Source organism: Homarus americanus, unplaced genomic scaffold (assembly GCF_018991925.1).
Source record: "Homarus americanus isolate GMGI-L3 unplaced genomic scaffold, GMGI_Hamer_2.0 scaffold19244, whole genome shotgun sequence".
Lineage (NCBI taxonomy): Eukaryota > Metazoa > Arthropoda > Malacostraca > Decapoda > Nephropidae > Homarus > Homarus americanus.
The window spans coordinates 209,076-230,215 of NW_024742923.1; the positions used below are offsets into that span (position 1 = coordinate 209,076).

Consider the following 21,140-nt stretch of genomic DNA (forward strand, 5'->3'; position numbering starts at 1 on the left):
AGTGCCACCATGAACCAATTTTAGTGCCACCCTTTTGGACCAATCATAGTGCCACCCTTTGGACCAATCATAGTGCCACCCTTTGGACCAATCATAGTGCCACCCTCATGAACCAATTTAGTGCCACTTTTGGACCAATCATAGTGCCACCCTTGGACCAATCATAGTGCCACCATTAAGAACCAATCATAGTGCCACCCTTTTGGACCAACATAGTGCCACCTTTTGACCAATCATAGTGCCACCCTTTTGGACCAATCATAGTGCGACCCTTTTGGACCAATCATAGTTCCACCCTTTTGGACCAATCATAGTGCCACCTTAAGAACCAATCATAGTGCCAAAAAACACAAGCATGATGACCTCGACAGTCTATTATTAAGGGTTCTGTTGACATGAGTTGAGAGCGTCGATCGAGCTATTGTTTAGAGATCATTAAAGAACCTAATTGGACTATTGTTAACTGACTTCACCCTTGTGCCTATGTGGTTCATTCTCTCAATTTATGCTGTTGTAGAGAGGCATAGACAGACAGACAGACAGACAGACAGACAGACAGACAGACAGACATATGCACAGTCCAACAAACAAAATAAGATAGAAAGTTACACACAGAGACAGCAAAATACAGACAGACAGACAGACAGACAAACAGACAAACAGACAGAAAGACAGACAGTATGGGTGTACAGGAAGCGGCAGGATGCGGCTTAATTATTAAAATGGTCGCGTGTCTCAGGTAGGTACTGTGTAGGGAGAGAGAGAGAGAGAGAGAGAGAGAGAGAGAGAGAGAGAGAGAGAGAGAGAGAGAGAGAGAGAGAGAGAGATGAAAAATAAACAGAAACTAAATAAACGAATGCACAAAAGAGGCAGAACACACACACACACACACACACACACACACACACACACACACACACACACACACACACACACACACACACACACACACACACACACACACACACACACACACACACACACACACACACACACACACACACACACACACACACACACACACAACACACACACACACACACACACACACACACACACACCACACACACACACACACACACACACACACACACACACACACACACACACACACCACACACACACACACACACACACACACACACACACACACACACACACAAACACACACACACACACACACAGAACAAGCTCGCGTACATTGACATTTCTTGAATAAAATAATACTCGTCCTGGTTCTCCACTTCAGTAATATTTCATAACAAACACAACTGAGATATTAAGTTACGAGAGGTAATAAAGTAACAGCAAATATTTACACTACAAGATAACGTAGAGATAGTGGTGTGTGTGTGTGTGTGTGTGTGTGTGTGTGTGTGTGTGTGTGTGTGTGTGTGTGTGTGTGTGTGTGTGTGGATGTGTGTGTGTGTGTGTGTGTGTGTGTGTTTGTAAGTATGTGTGTGTGTGTGTGTGTGTGTGTGTGTGTGTGTTTGTAAGTATGTGTGTGTGTGTGTGTGTGTGTGTGTGTGTTTGTAAGTATGTGTGTGTGTTTGTATGTGTGTGTGTGTGTGTGTGTGTGTGTGTGTTTGTAAGTATGTGTGTGTGTGTGTTTGTTTTTACATATCAGGGCAGGGCAGGGCACGTTTTCCTGTTCTTGTTTATACTATAGGCAGTAATCCCAATACTAAACCAACAGAAACTAAGAGAAATCAACAGAAACCAACACATTGAGACCAACAGGAGCTAAGAGGGACTAATAAAAGCTGCCAGAGACCAACAGAAGTTAACAGAGACCAATAAAAGCTAACAGAGGCCAACAGAGAATAAGAAAGACCAACAGAAACCAACAAAACAATAAAAACAACAGACGCCAACAAAAAACAATAAAAACAACAAAAACAACAGAACCTAAAAAACCCAACAAAATCCAACAAAAACCAACAACAAAAAATCCAACATAAAAAAACCCAACAGAAACCCAACATAAACCAACAAAACCCAACAAAAACCCAACAGAAACCACTAGAAACCAATTCGACGATCCCAGAAGCAGCTACACCAAATGCAACACAATAACCAGAGAAGACGAAGAATTTAATGGTGTATTGTGTGGCGCAGGTTAAGACCCCCAGTAGATAACCTGTACTGCTAGAGAACTCAATTACGGCGTTGGTTAAGGTGAGGTGAAGGTGAGAGAGAGAGAGAGAGGAGAGAGAGAGAGAAATAGGGAGGGGAGGGTGCCTAGGTCGTGCATGATGGGGGTGAGCTGAGGACCCACCTACGCCTGCGCTGCACGCCCCGAGGGTAAAGGGACAAGAGGAGGGCGTGTGGAGGGGAGGGGAAGGAGGTGGGAGGGAGGTGGGAAGGAGTGTGGAGGGGTGGGGAGGGAGGAGAGGGAGTAGAAGACTGTGGAGGGGAGTGAGGGAGGAAGGAGGAAGGGAGGGGAGGAAATGTAGGAGTGTGGAGGGGAGGTAGGAGGTGGAGGGAGTGTAGGAGGTGGAGGAGTGTGGAGGAGTGTGGAGAGAGGAGGGAGTTGAGGGAGGTAGGAGTGTGGAGAGAGTGTGGAGGGAGGTGGAGGGAGTGTGAAAGGTGAGGTTCAACGGATATGGTGGTGGTGGTGGTGGGAGAGAGGGAGGTTGGAGGAAGGTGGAGATTTGAGGGAAGTAGAGGTTGAGGGGAGATGGAACTTATTTTTGTAAGAGGGGGAAGGGAGGGAAGGAGGGGGGAGGTGATAGTGGAGAAAGTGCCCTGTACCATGAGCCATTGAGAAGATTAACTGTGACAAAACCAATGACAATGTGCAGAGAGAGAGAGAGAGAGAGAGAGAGAGAGAGAGAGGAAATAGAATACTCAGAAAAAGAGAGAACACACACACACACACACACACACACACACACACACACACACACACACACACACACACACACACACCAAATCAAACATTAAAAAAATTATGAATGCAGGTAGGATATAATTTGTTCCTCACTTAATCTTAATGAAGAAGAGTTTATGAGGTTATCGCTATATGTTCATTATCTACGAGAGAGAGAGAGAGAGAGAGAGGAGAGAGAGAGAGAGAGAGAGTGTGTTTGATAGATGGATACAGAGAAAGAAAAACGGTATAGATAGACAGATACACAGACAGACAGAGAAACACACACACACACACACACACACACACACACACACACACACACACACACACACACAGACTACACAAATTATAATCCTGATCTTTCATCGTCTTGCATTTTTCTTCTCTTTTTCGCCTCAAGTGATCGTTTATAGGATTAACTCTTTTTATCCTGCGTAATTATCTTGTCATTCGTTATGTGTTTTTATTCTCTCTCTTTTCTTTGCTTATTGTGTCTTTCTGTTTCTGTTTTCTTTTTTTTTGCTTTTATCTTTGTTTTATACTCTCTCTCTCTCTCTCTCTCTCTCTCTCTCTCTCTCTCTCTCTCTCTCTCTCTCTCTTTATATTTCTTTGTTCAGTTTGTATAAGAGTCAGTCATTTAACCAATCAGTACAGTATGTTGTCAATCAGTACAATATATAATGGCTCACCCAATCAGTACAATATAATTATAATAGCTTAACTAATCAGGGCCTTATGTTCCATTCAGTAAAAAAAAAAAGAACAATGGAATTAGCCAATCAGTGTCGTATATTTCTAATCATCAGAAAATATAATGCCAACCAATCAACTTCTGATTGGTGGTGATCAATTAAGAAGAAGAAGAAGAAGAAGAAGAAGAAGAAGAAGAAGAAGAAGTCCACAAGAAAAGCAAATGATCCAATACGAACAACAACAAAAACAAACAACAAAACACACAAACACAACAACAACCCCCCACCCTTCGACGAAAACAAAATTAAAAACAATTGATATCCACATAAGGGAATATTGGACGACAACACAAGGCGTAAATAAAGATCTTCAGTTGCCATGGTAACACTGTCAACAAAAGAATTCTGTCACGTTTTATTTTTTTATTTATTTTTTTGTTTTTTTTATACAAGAGTTCACAATACAAGGACTTTACTTTGTTATTGTTTTTTTTATTGTTTTTTTTTCCTTTGATTTAATTATGTCATTAAGAGAGACGTGTGTGTTTGTGTGTGTGTGTATTCAATCGTCCTTTGCTTCTTAGTTTTTTCTTGTTTTTTCTTTTATTTTTCTTCTGTTTGAGAGACAGATTCTGGTTTATTTATACTCTGTCTGTTTATGTATGTATGTATGTATGTATGTATGTATGTATGTATGTATGTTGCGTTCTTCCTCATGTCAATAATATTATTACCCTACCATACCTCCCCTCCCCATACACACACACACAATGTACAGTACACACACACACACACACACAGTCGTACAGTACACACACACACACACACAGTCGTACAGTACACACACAGTCGTACAGTACACACACACAGTCGTTCATTGCACACCACCTCTGATTCCTTGTCAATACGGAAGAGAAATCCAATGTTAACCTTTATGATTTCAATAACAATTACATTCGTGTCCGATTATAACCTTTAACATGTATGTATGTATGTATGTATGTAAGTATGTAATGGTATTTTTTCACCTTTTTAATACTAAAGTAATGGAAAAAAGTCTATTTGAATTCCATTACAATGATATTCCGTTCTGATTTCCGTTTTGACCATCAATTCACTATCAAATATATGTATAATATCTATGTGTAGTAAAAAATAAATATATGTTTTAATGGTTATGCAATTCGATTTCAATTATATTTACGTCTGAGTTTAACAATTTGGTTAGGTTAGGTTAGGTTGAGTGGGGCAATAAAAAGGAAATTTACCCCCCAAAAAAATTATCATCCAATTATCAGAAAAAAATATTGGGTATAAATATAAAATAGAATTTTTTTTTAATAGTAAAGAGATATGGAAGTCAATTTGTATTCGTTTCTAATTATATTTGTCCCATTTTAATAATTTTGACTTCTATTTAAATATAAAACATAAAATTAGTTTATTGTTTAATTGTTTATTTGTTTATATTTGCCAAAGGTCTGTATAATTGGTCTGTTCTTCACTGCCTATTCAATGATACGTTTCAATATACCTACAACAATATAGGCCTATTACTCTATTATTTGTATTCAGTGACAATTATACTCCTGTAACAATTTCAATTTTGGCTTCCATTTTATTGTAGGGTTAAAACACAAACAAACAAACACACAGACAGTGGTCATAAGCGAATCGAGTCTCTCCTGCAACACAAATAGTAATTATTATTTTAATTTATTTTTTGTTCCCTCGATGACATTTTTGGGGAGGACGGGTCAGAGGAAAAACAAATAAGCAAACAAACAAACAAACAAATAAATAATCAATAACAAAAGCACGTATGTGATTTTCTTTTGGGTATTTTCGAAAGTTAACCAAAAAAAAAAAAAAAGGAGTGTGATTTTCGTTTGGTGATTTTGGAAAGTTAAAAAAAAAATTCTTTGGGTAATATTCATACGTGATTGTCTTAATTGTTTTTCTTAAAAGGTCAACAAAAGAACGTAATAGCCACACGACAGGTGAAGTGGTGACGCGAATTAATGAGTTTTTTTGGTCAACCTGTGAAGTGGTGACGCGAACTAATGAGTTTTTCTGTCAACCTGTGAAGTGGTGACGCGAATTAATGAGGTTTTCTGTCAACCTGTGAAGTGGTGACGCGAATTAATGAGTTTTTCTGTCAACCTGTGAAGTGGTGACGCGAATTAATGAGTTTTTTTGGTCAACCTGTTGAAGTGGTACGCGAATTAATGAGGTCAACCTGTGAAGTGGTGACGCGAATTAATGAGTTTTTTTGGTCAACCTGTGAAGTGGTGACGCGAACTAATGAGTTTTTTTGTCAACCTGTGAAGTGGTGACGCGAATTAATGAGGTTTTCTGTCAACCTGTGAAGTGGTGACGCGAATTAATGAGTTTTTCTGTCAACCTGTGAAGTGGTGACGCGAATTAATGAGTTTTTTTGGTCAACCTGTCCTCAAAACACCACAACATCTGAAGGGTTAGATTAGGTTAAGTTAAGTTAGGTTAGGTTAGGTTTGCTTTAGGTTGTAGTAAATTAGATTAAGTTAGGATTACGTTAGGTTAGGTTAGGTTACAGTGGCTTACTCTCTAGGTAAAACAAGATGGGGTAATCGTTAGGTTAGATTAGGTTAGGTTATGTTGGGTTAGGTTAGGTTAGGTTAGGTTAGGTTAGATTAGGTTAGGTTATGTTGGGTTAGGTTAGGTTAGGTTATGTTGGGTTAGGTTAAAATGGCTTAAAATCAAGGTAAAATACGTTGGGGGGGGGGTGCCAATCATCAGGTGGTCTTCTCATAACGATCGTATCTCCAACTTTCCTCATAAATGGAGATGAAACAACTTATCCAACTTCCTTGACTTTGACCCTAAGTAACGTCTCAAAAATGGCGTCGAAATGATACTGAGACTCTAACCTTAACTAATTACATTGTCCTGAATATCCAATTAAGGGAGCACCACAATAATGTTGAAAATTGAGAGAAAATGGAGATGGATTCGAACCAGTAGACTCGATATCTCAAAGCGGCAGCATTTATACTCTCTTGGCCCCCCCAATCTCCCTCACACCCCCCCTTCTCTCTCCCAGCCTTCCCTCACACTCTCATCCACTCCCCTCTCTCCCTCACACTCTCCCATCCACTCCCTCTCTCCCTCTGCCCTCACATCCCTCCCCTCTCTCCCTCCACACTCTCCATCGCTCCCTCTCTCCCTCACCTCTCCTCCTCCCTCTCTCCCTCACACTCTCACATCCCTCCCTCTCTCCCTCCACACTCTCATCCACTCCCTCTCTCCCCTCACCTCTCCCATCCTCCCTCTCTCCCCTCACACTCTCCCACATCCCTCCCTCTCTCCCCTCACACTCTCCACATCCTCCCTCTCTCCCTCCACACCTCCATCCCTCCTCTCTCCCTCCACTCTCATCCACTCCTCTCTCCCTCACACTCTCATCCACTCCCTCTCTCCCCTCACTGCCCTACTCACCCCACTCTCCCCAACCCACCTCCACCCCCACCCCCACCCCCATCAAATACGCTTTATCATTAATACCAGTGATGGGGAGGGAGAACGATATTCGACAGGTAACAAAAGACTCACCTGCCCGAAGCGTTCAATATAATTACTTTTCCTTAAGAACAATAAACAAAATTGAAAAAACGACTTAAAGAGACAGAGATAATTTTGCAATGTTTTAATATATATGAAAGAGAAAGATATAGACTAATAACACACACACACACACACACACACACACACACACACACACACACACACACCATGACAGAAATTAAACTAGCCAGTGATTTTCTCTTTATTTTTTCATCCATTTATTGCATTAATTTTTTTTTTCGGATTATTTTATTACGAAAGGTTAAAACAGTTTAGCTGATTGTAAAAATAAAAAACAAAATATATGTAATTGTTTTGTTTTTGTTTTTTTACATATGAATTACACAGATAGTCAACATAACAAAACCACTGATCCAGAATATGTGTGTGTGTGTGTGTGTGTATATGTATGTGTGTGTGTGTGTGTGTGTGTGTCTGTGTCTGTGTGTGTGTGTGTGTGTGTGTGTGTGTGTGTGTGTGTGTGTGTCTGTGTGTGTGTGTGTGTGTGTCTGTGTGTGTGTGTGTGTGTGTGTGTGTGTGTGTGTGTGTGTGTGTGTGTGTGTGTGTGTGTGTGTGTGTGTGTGTGTGTATGTGTGTGTGTGTGGCGTAATTTGAGATTATCCATACACATCATCGAACCCATCAGATTATGGTATGTGCATTTTACCTTGACATGTATGTATGTATGTATGTATGTATGTATGTATGTATGTATGTATGTATGTATGTCTCTCTACCTCCTTCTCAATCTCTCCATTTTACAAATTTTTCCTTTAATTTTCTCTATTTCTGCTCAGTCTGCCTGTCTGTCTGTTTGTCTCTGTCTCTCTTTCACACAATCTATCTATCTCTCTCTTTCTATCTTCCTCTCTCTCTCACACTCTCTCTCTCCCTCTCCCTCTCTCCCTCTCTCTCTCTCTCTCTTACTCTCAGTGCTCCAATCCCTAATTATATAATGATGATAATTACTCATCTCGGTCGAGGTAATTCTCTCTCATTAAGGGAAGTTACCTTAATGAGAGAGAGAGAGAGAGAGAGAGAGAGAGAGAGAGAGAGAGAGAGAGAGAGAGAATAGAATATATAGATGGATAGACAGACAGACAGACAATTGATTTGATGGAAAGAAAAAGATCAAAACGCACTTAACACTTACACAAGACACTTATAAAAGACAATTACACTAATACTTACACCAGAAACTTACACTTATACTTACACTGACACCACACACTTACACTTACACTAGATACTTACACCAGACATTTACACTTACAACAGACTTAACACTTACATTTACAGTAAACACTTTCACACCAGATACTTACACTTACACCAAACATATCTACACCACACACTCATACACTTGACATTTACACTTACACCAGACACTTACACCTGACACCCTCTACGAATTTCATCTTCCTCGCGTCAAGTTGATATGCCTGTCCCTCTTCTCTGGCAATATCGTTCCTAGGAGCTGGGATCCCCCTCCCCCCCTCCTGTCCGTGAGAAGTCGTAAATCTTGACTGATATCTACGAAAAAGAATTTCATCTTTTCATGTGTCACGGCTAAGTAGATTTACTGTGTCTCTCTCTCTGTAGCTCTCTCTCTCTCTCCTCTGCTTAGCTCTCCCTCTCTCTCTGTGGCTCTCTCTCTCTCTCTCTCTCTCTGTAGCTCTTTCTCTCTCTCAGCTCTCCTCTCTCTCTCTATAGCTCTCTCTCTCCTACTCTGTAGCTCTGTCTCTCTCTCTCTGCTCTCTCTCTCCCTCTCTCTCTCTCTCTCGCTCTCTCTCTCTCTCTCTCTCTCTCTCTCTCTCTCCAGACAATATCGCAATGAAGGGAGTGCGATTCCTTCACGTTTGGTAATTGTTGCGATATCTTGTTCAGGGGTAAACTTGTAGCCGCATGATATCGTTCCACCAGCTATCGTAATCGTTGCGATATCTTGTAAAGCAAAAAAAAAAATCATCTTAACTACGATATCTTACCCCACAGAAGACATTAATCGTAAATATACAAAAGAACGATATCTTCTGTTGATAATGGTAGGGAACGTAAGATACGATATCTCCAGACATCGTAAGACTTGCTACTTCTTACGAGGCTACGAAAAAAAAAAACAACTCTGTCATACGTATCGAAAATTTCCCGTTTTTTATGATAACTGATGACGGCGATAGTGCACGTGTGCCACATGTATGGAGCTGGCAGGTGTGTGAGGTGCTGGTTATGGCAATGTTGACTTATATATGTGAGGGAGTGGAGGGTTGACGCTGAGTGGTGGAGAAGATAGGTGTATGCGGTGGTGCCGATATTTGGTCGTCGTGGAAGAGTGTTTATATTTGGGAGATGTGGCACCACTGTATGTTTACTACGGGAAGAAGAGATGGTAATGATAAAAACAACAATAATAATAACATCAATAATAACAACGACAACAACAACAAAACAATGATAAATAAGAAAAATATGACAAAAACAAAAGGTCAAGACACAGAAAGCCAAAATGACAGCCTTAAGTCTAATAAATGTATTTTGTCGTTTCTTAAATTAGTCTTGAAGGAAATGATCTTGAAAAATCGTCCGAAAAAGAGAAACAAATTTTTCTTTTCATCTACAAATTGAGGTTGAATAGTTCCCAGCGTTTAGATGTGCGTAAGTATGAGCGTATATATATTGTGTGTGTGTGTGTGTGTGTGTCTATTTGTGCGTAGACATACATACACAGTAGCCTACATACAAACATACATGCTGCTTACTGTGGCCACCAAACTTCTCCTGTCTTTTCTGTGGCCACCAAATTCCCCCTGTCTATTGTGGCCACCAAATTCCCCCTATCTACTGTCGCCACCAAATTACGACTGTCTACTGCAGCCACTAACTTCTCCTGTCTACTGTGGCCACTAAACTCCTTCTCTCTTCTCTGTGGCCACCAAACTTCTCCTGTCTACTGTGGCCACCAAACTTCTCCTGTCTACTGTGGCCACCAAACTTCTCCTGTCTACTGTAGCCACTAACTTCTCCTGTCTACTGTGGCCACCAAACTTCTCCTGTCTACTGTAGCCACTAACTTCTCCTGTCTACTGTGGCCACTAAACTCCTTCTCTCTTCTCTGTGGCCACTAACGCCTGTCTACAGTGCGGAGTCTAGCCTCAAGAATTGGTTATCGAATTTTCTTCTCGTGTAAACAGGCACACACACACGCACACACACACACACACACACACACACACACACACACACACACACACACACACACACACACACACACACCCCTTCCCTAATGTGTTTGTTTACCTGTATGTGTTTGTTTTTGCGATATTTTTACCTTTAAGTTATTGTCGATTTGGGATAAGATGTGTGTGTGTGTGTGTGTGTGTCAAATGCATTAAAACAAAAACACTTTTAGCAAGTTCCAACAGCGAGAGAGAGAGAGAGATTAAGCAAATGACCAGGAACACGGTTCACTGTCAGTGTGGAGTTGGTACCTGAGGAGAGATAAGGGAGGAAATGGGGAGACAGTCTGAGAGAGAGAGAGAGAAAGGACCATTTCAGACAACAAACTCCCTTTAATATTCCAAACCGGGAAACTTCTCCAAAACTTCCCAAAAATTATTGAACTTTTTTCCCCTGTCATTACGTAACGGGAGAAACATTGTCAGTATAGAAACGTCCGAACAGAAGTATAGAAATTAACCCGATAATTAGATATATATAATAAAGAAATAATTAGATATAGAATAATTAAAGCCATAATTATATAGACATGTTGAGACAATTATTCACATTAACTACCTTGAGTATTGTAGATCTATCTATCTATCTATCTATCTAATTTATCTATCTATCTATCTATCTATCTGTCTGTCTGTCTGTCTGTCTGTCTCTCCCTACTACAATATGACACCACTCGCTCACAGCTGTACGCAAAAAATAGGGCCAATTAAAATAGGTTCGACCCATATCATTGCCCCGTATATTTGTAAATTGGGTCATCTGTTTCAGTACTGGACGACTATCAGATACCACCGTCCTGTGTGTGTGTGTGTGTGTGTGTGTGTGTGTCTATATTTTCTACCTGTCTGCCTGTTTGTCTTTCTGTCTATTTGTTTGTCTGCTTGTCAGTCTCTCTCTCTCTTTCTCTTCTTCCTTCCTCCCACTATTCCCACAACAACAACAACAACAATCACAACAACAACAACAACAACAATCACAACAACAACAACAACAACAACAACAATCACAACAACAACAACAACAACAATCACAACAACAACAACAATCACAACAACAACAATCAAAACAACAACAACAACAACAACAACAACAACAACAACAACAATCACAACAACAACAACAACAACAATCACAACAACAACAATCACAACAACAACAACAACAACAACAACACCATCACCAACAACATAATTTCTTTGTTTCATCGAGGCTGTCCAACCATCTCGTGACAACCACAGACTAAACAAATAAAAGCAAGGACATTATTTCTCTGTCATCATGATTAACAAAGAATTCTATCACGTAATAAAATTAAAAACAAATAATAATAATAATAATAATCAAAGATGTCTATTATTTACTTAATCTCTCGTGTCTATTTATCTATTTACTCATTATTCTTTATGTTTTATTATTGATGTGTCTGTCTGTCTATCTCTTCAATTATACTATGCTAACTGAACCAAAGTCTAACCTAACCTAACCTAACCAACTTAAACTAACGCAAACCAAACCTCACTCCACCTAACCTAACCTAACCTAACCAACTTAAACTAACGCAAACCAAACCTCACTCCACATAACCTAACCTAACCTAACCAACTTAAACTAACGCTAACCTAACCTAACCTAACCAAAACTAACGCAAACCAAACCTCACTTCACATAACCTAACCTAACCTAACCTACGCTCTTGGCTATCTTGAGCGTCTTGGTGTTTCCTTTATATGATATAGGAGACGCCTTCAGGTGCCACCATAGTAAGGGTGGATAAACGAGCGGTGCCCTACAGGATAATGAGTCTACTTAACCCCTTCAGGTAAAGACATGAGACTCTACTTTCTCTCTGTCTGTCTTTCTATAATTAGATCCATTAATTGCGTGAGTTATAGTCTGTCTGTCTGTCTGTCTGTCTGTCTGTCTGTAACTGGATAGAATCAATGTCTGGGTTATTATCTGTCTCTCTTGTCTGTCTGTTAACCTGTCTGTCTGTATGTACTGCAGCATATCCTACTTGAGGCAGCACCTTTATGGTACTGTCACTACATGGAAAATCACTGCTGTACCTGTACTTTATAACCTTAATATTTACCTGTACTGTATGTCAACACCTGGGGGTACTGTACCTGTACTTCACTACATAAACTCTATACCTGTACCTGTACTGTATGTCAACACCTGGGGAATTACTGTACCTGTACTTCACTACATAAATCTGTACCTGCACTGTATGTCAACACCTGGGGAATTACTGTACCTGTACTTCACTACATAAATCTGTACCTGTACCGTATGTCAACACCTGGGGAATTACTGTACCTGTACTTCACTACATAAATCTATACCTGTACCGTATGTCAACACCTGGGGAATTACTGTACCTGTACTTCACTACATAAATCTGTACTGATATTTCTAAATAAACTCTCACGGTAAGAAAAAGAGTTACTCGATGCACCAGATCTTGTAAAACTCTTTGCAATCCCGGCCAAGTTGACTGATGCGCTTCAGTCCACTCGCTGCCGACCAGAATATTGAAAGCGAATTCAATGGCTTTCCAGTAATCCAGACCGATTTATCCTGTAGCCTGTTGGAACAAGCTTCTGTCTGCTGGAACAATGGTCTCTCTGCTGGAATGGTTATTTGTATGATGGAAAACTCATCTGTATGTCCTCTGGAACAATCCTCTGAATGCTGGAACAATCATGATCTTTGTTCGAATAGCTATTGGATCAGATGGAACAGTCAGCTCTTTGTTGGTGCAGTTACTGGCACAGATAGAGGAGTCATATTTACATTCTGCTGGAGCCGTCGTCCTTCGCTGCTCTCCTTGCAGTTCAAGTTCAAACAAAAATCTCGACTGCTCTTTCAAGGAATCACCAGAAATGATCAACAATAAAACTTGTCCATCGGTTCTACTGGAAGAGCAATCCAAAGTGTGTCTCCTGGAACAGTTGTCCATCTCCTGGAACAGTCGTCCTTCTGCTGGAACAACACTGTGTCTCCTGCAACAGTCGGCCATCTCCTGGAACAGTCGTCCTTCTGCTGGCACAACACTGTGTCTCCTGCAACAGTCGGCCATCTCCTGGAACAGTCGTCCTTCTGCTGGAACAACACTGTGTCTCCTGCAACAGTCGGCCATCTCCTGGAACAGTCGTCCTTCTGCTGGAACAACACTGTGTCTCCTGCAACAGTCGGCCATCTCCTGGAACAGTCGTCCTTCTGCTGGAACAACACTGTGTCTCCTGGAACAGTCGGCCATCTCCTGGTACAGTCGTCCTCGTGTCGTAATCTCCTCACAGCCCCAGAAGATCAAACAGGCGACCTTCCACACAGCCTCACCCAGGAAGCCAGTTAGAGACAGTTTGCCCCGGGGACGGTAAGGGCCTGTGTATACACTGACCTGCCAACACTCCCGGGACCTCCTGATGACTTCCAGGGGCCGCGGTCATGGGCGCTCTCTCTCTCTCTCTCTCTCTCTCTATCTGTCTCTTTATCTCTCTCTTTATCTATCTCTTTATCCATCTCTCTGTGTCTGTCTCTTTATCTCTCTCCCGTGTCTCTCTTTATTTCTCTCCCTCTATCTCTCTTCCTCATACAGAAAACCAACAGAGTTTTATCTCATAATTTTTTTCAAGTGTTATTAAAATAGTGTAATCACTTAACCTTCTTACACGCTTAACGACCTTAGTTGTTGAGGCTCAGTAATAACATCATAACAACAACAAGAATTTCCTCTATCTCTCTCTTTATCTGCTTATCTCCATCTTTTTATCTCGTTCTCACCTTTCATTCCTCTCTTTATCTATCTCTCACGTTACCGCTATATCTCTGTGTATTTCTCTATCTCAGTAATTAAATGGATCTAGGGAGGCTTCCAGCGCTGAAGTCATGCTCTCTCTCTCTCTCTCTTTCTCTCTCACTTCTCTCAGTAGTTCATTCCACGTCTGTCTCTCCCTCTTTCTTTCTCACACCAAAAAATAATCATAATTTTAATTACAACAAAATTATTAAGATTTCACAAGGCGCTAAAAACTGATTGGTGGGTTTAACACGGGCGTTGACTGATGATTGGCGGGCTTACTAGATAACTCTCCGCTGATTGGCAGTCTTTAACAGGATGCTGGCTACTGATTGGTGCATTTAATCAAGGCGCTTCCTGCTAATTGTCGGATTTAACGGAACACTGATTGTTGATTGGTGAGTTTCACGGGGCTGGGGGGTGGGGTTGGAGGAGGTGGTAGTTGCTGATTGGCAGGTTTCCAGGGTCGCTGGTTGCTGATTGGCAAGTTTAACGGCCGGATGACGAGGGTAATGACGGGAAAATGAGGCCTTCCTCTCTGAGATACGACACAGTTTTAACTTGGCCGCGAGTTCCGGTAAACTTCCCCGCTAATGACTGAAGATTGGATTCTCAAAAGTTCCTACCTTACCTTCTCTCTTAACCGGAGTCGTGGGAACACCTTCAGATGGTCCGTTTAAGTTACGACTTTCAAGATGGCGTCAAAATCACCACTGAGACTCGACGTAAGTGGGTGGGGGGTTCTCTCTTCTCTCACCAAGATACACGGAGAGATATTTACGTAAAGTGTCTCTGAAAGGTAGGTGTGTGTGTGTGTGTGTGTGTGTGTGTGTGTGTGTGTGTGTGTGTGTGTGTGTGTGTGTGTGTGTGTGTGTGTGTGTGTGTGTCTGTGTGTGTGTGTGTGTGTGTGTATAACTCAACTATATACACAAACAAGCCCAGATAGACTAACCACAAACACACATACACACACACGCACAGACAAACAAACACCAATCCACACGCACACATAAACATCTACACACACCGACACATACACTAACACTCCGTCATTCCCAGATCTCGGGTACTAACACACGGTCGTGACGCGATTAAGGGCAATCACCAGTCGAGTTGCTTGTTGACCTAACCTTAGCGGAACTCCCCAAACTCCATTATCAGGTCAGGTCACTCAGACTGGGTCAACAACCTGACCAAACACTCTAATGACCCCCCCCACCCCCCCTCCCCTTCTCTCTCAGGTACGACTTTATGGTGATTACAGGTGTGTGTGTGTGTGTATGATTGTCGCTTCTAATTATACACTGACGACCCCCTTCTCTTAATTACCCCATCTACGACCCCCTTCTTTACCTTCATCTACGACCCCACCTCTTAATTAATCACCTCCGACCCTCTCGCTCTCAATTACCTCACTTACGACCCATCTCTCAATTAACTACCAACAGCCCCATCTCCTTCCTTCCTTCCTTCCTTCTCCTCCTACATCTTCTTCAACCTTAATTAACCCCCTATCCTAAACCCTCTTCTCCCTTTCCTCCTCCCCTTCCTTCCTTCCTTCCTCCTCCCCCAACCGAAATTAACCCCCTACCCTGCAACCCCTCCTCCCCCCACTCCCATTCCCTCCCATCCCCCTTCCTCTTCCCTCTGTACCAGTTGTGGGTAATCAATGGGTATTTACTTCAAGCTGTAATTAATAGGTGGTTGATTGCTTACCTGAGTAATTTCCAGGGGAGTAATTAAGGTCAGGGGTCATTCGTCAGAGGGAGGTCAACACTTTGGGTACACACACAGGTGAAGAGTAATAGTGGGGTGACGAGTTAGTGGAGGGTAAAAGGTGTTAATGAATGGTTACCTTTGGAAAGAAAAACATTGGGGATTATTTATTTTTTTTTTTTTAGTCATAGTCGGGGAAAAAATAGGGAAATTCTGTCTATTGGATGGGAGAAATAGGGGAGTTTTGAAGAATTATGGGGAATTTACTGGAATTTTGATTAATATATGGGGAAATCAGGGAATACTGACATACAGTCTATAGGAAAAATAGGGGAATTCTAGCTAAATAGTGGAAAATAGGGAGATTCAGACTAAAAGATGGAAAAATAGGAAACTCTTACACAAAATAACAAAAAAAAACATGGATTTAGAAGAGAAAATTTGACATTAAGACCAAAATACAAAATTATCAAAATTAGAATTCAGAATATTACAAAAGAGTATAGACTGAGAGACAGACAGACAGACAGACAGACATGTAGACAATCAAACATACATACAAACAGATCTCAGGACATACAAACAAACATTAAAACAAAAACAAAAACAGACAAGATCTCCCACTATATATTCCCTCTACCACGTTCACAGGCGGAGGTTAAAAATCACGAAAAAAAGAAAAGAATAAATGACGATGGAAAAGATACGAAATATATCCCCCATTTTTTTTATCCAGGTGTGAAATATATCCCATGTATGTGTCTTCATCTTCTGATAATCCCAGTGATACATAGTTCTGATACATGATAGACATAGAACGCTGTATAATGACTCATTCCACTGTGATAGGAAACTGTGACACATATACATATACATAATGTAGATGTTGTATGATGTATTGCTATGTATATTGGATTATATGTGAAACCTCCATATAACGGACTCCTCTCTCCATATAACGGACTCCTCCCTCCATATAACGGACTCCTCCCTCCATATAAAGGACTCCTCCCTCCATATAACGGACCCTCAATTTAAAACTCCCAACCTTTTCCTTCCTCTCCCCTTTCTCCATTCTCTCTCCTCCCTCCCCCTCTTCCCTTCTCTTCATCCTCCCCTCCCCCTCAAGCCCTCTCCCCCCCCCCTTCCACCACGCATCACTGAGCACCATAAAACACATCCACACGAGGGAGGATTCTAGCCAGTGATCTCTGGAGACCCACAATCCACTGCGGGTATTCTAAACTGCAAGACCCAACCAGTCGTAAGCTGAACAACTTCACTTTTTTCCCTCTTGTAACTCTTAAGGTAAAGGAAAGCTCAAGTCTCAGTGAATATTGGCCACCATTTTGTCTACATGTCTGTCTGTCTGTCTGTTTGTTTGGATGTTTGTTTGCCTGTCTGTGTGTCTATCTGTCTGTGTTAGGGAGAAAAAATAACTTACGAGCATTTGTGGTTATGGACCCATAGCTAAGGGAGGAAGGGAGAGGTGAGGGAGAGGTGAGGGAGGAAGGGAGAATTGTTACCAGATTAGTGGGATATTTGTGGAGTAACGGCGGGGGGTTGATGCAAGGTTACCAGATCAGATGGATTTATGACAGGATTAAAGCAGTGTTACCAAGTTAAGCAGGATATATGTAACGGAGGGATTAATGCAATGTTACCAGCTAAAGGAGGATTTACGGGACTGACGCAACTGTTACCAAATCTGGAACTTGTGGTGCAGTGTTAACAGAGCCTGGGGAAAAATCCCTATTGGAGGGAAAAAAAGGAAAGAATATTTTCCTTTCTTTCATTGACCTTTTACTCTCTATTGTAAGCGAGGGAGTGTGTGTGTGTGTGTGTGTGTGTGTGTGTGTGTGTGTGTGTGTGTGTGTGTGTGAGAATGCATGTATTTAAACGTGTGTCTGTATCAACAAGGTATTTATTTACACAGAAAAACATCATTAGAGACACAACTAAGATGAATGAATAGAAACAATGAGAGAGAGAGAGAGAGAGAGAGAGAGAGAGAGAGAGAGAGAGAGAGAGAGAGAGAGAGAGAGAGAGAGAGGAGGCAAACAGACAGACATACAGACTCAACTTACTAAACCACGCACAACAGCCTCACATGGCCACCACACTCTCACCTTCACCCCAACCTCAACCCCCCTCCTCACCTCAACCACCTCCTCCCCTCTCACCCTCCAACCTCCTCCCACCCCCTCCCCCGTGCTTACTCGACTCTGGACCCGAGACTCCGGGGTTTACAGGGGATGTGTGCCGGGGTGCCTACTGCCGCTACCACTTGATGGGGCGAATCCGGGGCAAAGTGTGGCCCCGGATCTGGTGACGGGGATGCCTCTGGAATGGATAAGGGTTCCTCCACGTCATTCCTCCTCGGGTCGATCCTCACTTTACTGTCCACCACGGTATCTGAGGGAGAGAGAAGTGAGAGGTGAGAGAAACGAGTGGTGAGGGGTGATTGGTGAGAGGTGAGGGGTGAGAGAAGTGAGTGGTGAGGGGTGAGAGGTGAGAGGTGAGAGAGAGGTGAGTGAGACGAGAGGTGAGTGCAGAGAGGTGAGAAGTGAGAGGTGAGAGAAGTGAGTGAGGGGTGAGAGGTAAGTGGTGAGAGGTGAGAAGTGAGGGTGAGGGGTGAGGAGGTGAGTGGTGAGGAGGTGAGGGGTGAGAGGTGAGTGGTGAGAGGTGAGGAGGTGAGAGAAGTGGAGTGGTGAGGGGTGAGGGGTGAGAGGTGAGGAAGTAGAGATGAGAAGTTAGGAGGAGAGGGGTGAGAGTCTAGGGTGAGATATAAGGGTGAGGGAGTGAGAGAGAGAGAGAGAAAAGAGAGATTAAAGAAAGTTAGTAAATCTCTAGTTACTATTTTCTTTTCCTCGTTTTCTTTCTTTCTTTCTTAGTCTCTATCTCATTTTTTTTTCATTTTAATAATTTCATTCTCTTTTAAATACAGGGTGACAATTAATTCATGGCCACAGAGTTTTTAATGATCAATTGTTTTATTCTAATAATAATAATAATAATAATAATAATAATAATAATAATAATAATAATAACAATAATAACAATAATAATAATAATAATAATAATAATAATAATAATAATAATAATAACAATAATAAACAATGACGTCAGAGCCTTTCTTCACTGCTGGTCCACCAAAGTCTCCAACAAACTCTTAATATTCCACATATATATATTTTAATTACAAGTCGTTCCAATACTCCGGCTAACCAATACAACTTCACTAATTACCAAGATCAGGAAGATATATATAATCGATATAAAGCCTCTAATTACAAAAAAAAATATATATTCTTCCGATTTTTTGTTTTGATATACGGTATATTAGTAATTTGGGAAGGATTGGTTGGCTGTGAGTGATTATGCCGAAGAAAAAGTATTGGAATTAGTTATATAAGGAGCGTCTGTCTGTCTGTCTGTCTCTGTTCCTATGATGATACGAATGATTTGGTCGCTTGTACTTTTGAAAATTCGGTTCTTATTCGCTAAGTATTTATATATTTGGTTTTTTTTTCAGTTGTTTTTCTATAGCTAAAGTACTAGATTAGAAACTTTAATTCATTTATTCTATGAAACACGTACAACGAGGCCCCAAAGTTTTCAAATTTAAGAGAACAAACTTTTCAACCCTGGGAATTCGCGACTGTTCCAACAATATGACCAACTCAGCCCACCTTTCTACCTTCCTATTCTTCCTTTGTAAACACTTCGCTATATAAAACGAAAAAACATATATTTTCATTTCTTATTAAGACATTTTACGACACAAATAACGAGAGCAGATATTTCTTTTTTTTTTTGCATTTAGAAAAAGAAAGTTTCCTGCTTGTGAATTCACGACGGCACTACCTGGAAGTTTATCTGACTCATTTAAAGACGAAATCTTCATGTAAACTGTAGGCATCTTAAACACAAATGAAGATAAACAAAAGCACATTCCATCTAACTTTGGAATATCTTATATGTACAGCATGGATAAAGTTTTGTTTATTTAGAAAGAACAAAGTTTGTACCCGTGGGAGTTCACGACTGTTCCAACAACAATATGCTTGGCTCCTCCTTTACCCGGGCGAGTAAACACTTGACTCACTTGGCTATACTCGACCCTCACGCTCAAGTCTTTAATTTCACCACAGTATTACCCTGACGTTACCCTCCTCCTCTCTTGTGCTCTGACGAAAAAGTAATTGGGATAAAAGTTGGGAAAAACACAACTCATCACTGGCGTTCGAGTACGATGAAATTGGACATTCAAGCGTATCTTCGCGTTCGAGTGTGAGAGAGTTTAACGTTCGAATTCACCCTTACGATAGAGGAAAAGAGAGTTTAGTTTTCGAAATTATCAACACCGTTCGAGTATGAAGACTTGCAAGCGTTCGAACTCATGATGTGGCTGAAACCATAATAATAAAGGGTCTTTGTTTTTGTTTTTTGGCGGGAAATTAACAACCCATTTAATTTGGCGGGAAACACGCAACAAATAGTTTTAGCGGGAAACGCGAAATAGTATTAAATTTAGAGGAAATTGCGAAACATCTTGTCGATTTGGGGGGAAACAGAACTAAGGTTGAATTGACGCGGGATGTAAATAATAGCTAATGAATTTTACCGAGAATCAGCTGATATATTTTGGTAGGAAGTATAAAATAGTTGATGGATTGTTGGCAGGAATAAATAAACACCAGGTAATGGGTTATGGCGGGAAATTAATCACAGCTGATGGAATTTGGCGGCAACTAATATACCAGATGATAAATTTTGGCGGGAAATAAACATATAATAAATTTTGGCGGGAAATAAACACATCAGATAACAGATTTGGGCGGGAAATAAATACAGGTTAATGGATTGGGAAGACAAGTAAACAAGGAACAGCAACAATAATGCCATCCATTGTGTGTGTGGGGGGGGAGGGAGGGAGGGGAGGGGAGGGGGGGAGGGGGACGCACGTACCTGGCCTCCAGCAGGTAATTACTGCCATAATTGATGATCCAAAACTTTCCTCTTCCAACCCTGAGACGCCGACCAGTCTGAAAGGTTCCTACGTTAAGTTCTCGCCCCCCATCGTCCTCCTCCTCCCCGCCCTACTACTTTCCACCCTCCCTTCCTTTCCTATCTTCCTCCCTCTTCCTCTCCTTTTCTTTCTCCTCCTCCCCCCTCCCTCCTACAATCCTTCTCCTTCTCCCTCCTCATCCAC

General features: G+C 41.3%; 1 long non-coding RNA gene across 1 annotated transcript in view; it reads right to left on the reverse strand.

Annotated features, from left to right (window-relative positions):
- Nucleotides 1-18,151: 18,151 nt before the first annotated feature.
- LOC121877083 overlaps nucleotides 18,152-21,140 on the reverse strand; it is a 57,351-nt gene continuing 54,362 nt past the window's right edge. Inside the window, exon 3 of the long non-coding RNA XR_006090880.1 lies at nucleotides 18,152-18,340. This is a non-coding gene — a long non-coding RNA (uncharacterized LOC121877083). The remainder of the gene's footprint in view (nucleotides 18,341-21,140) is intronic.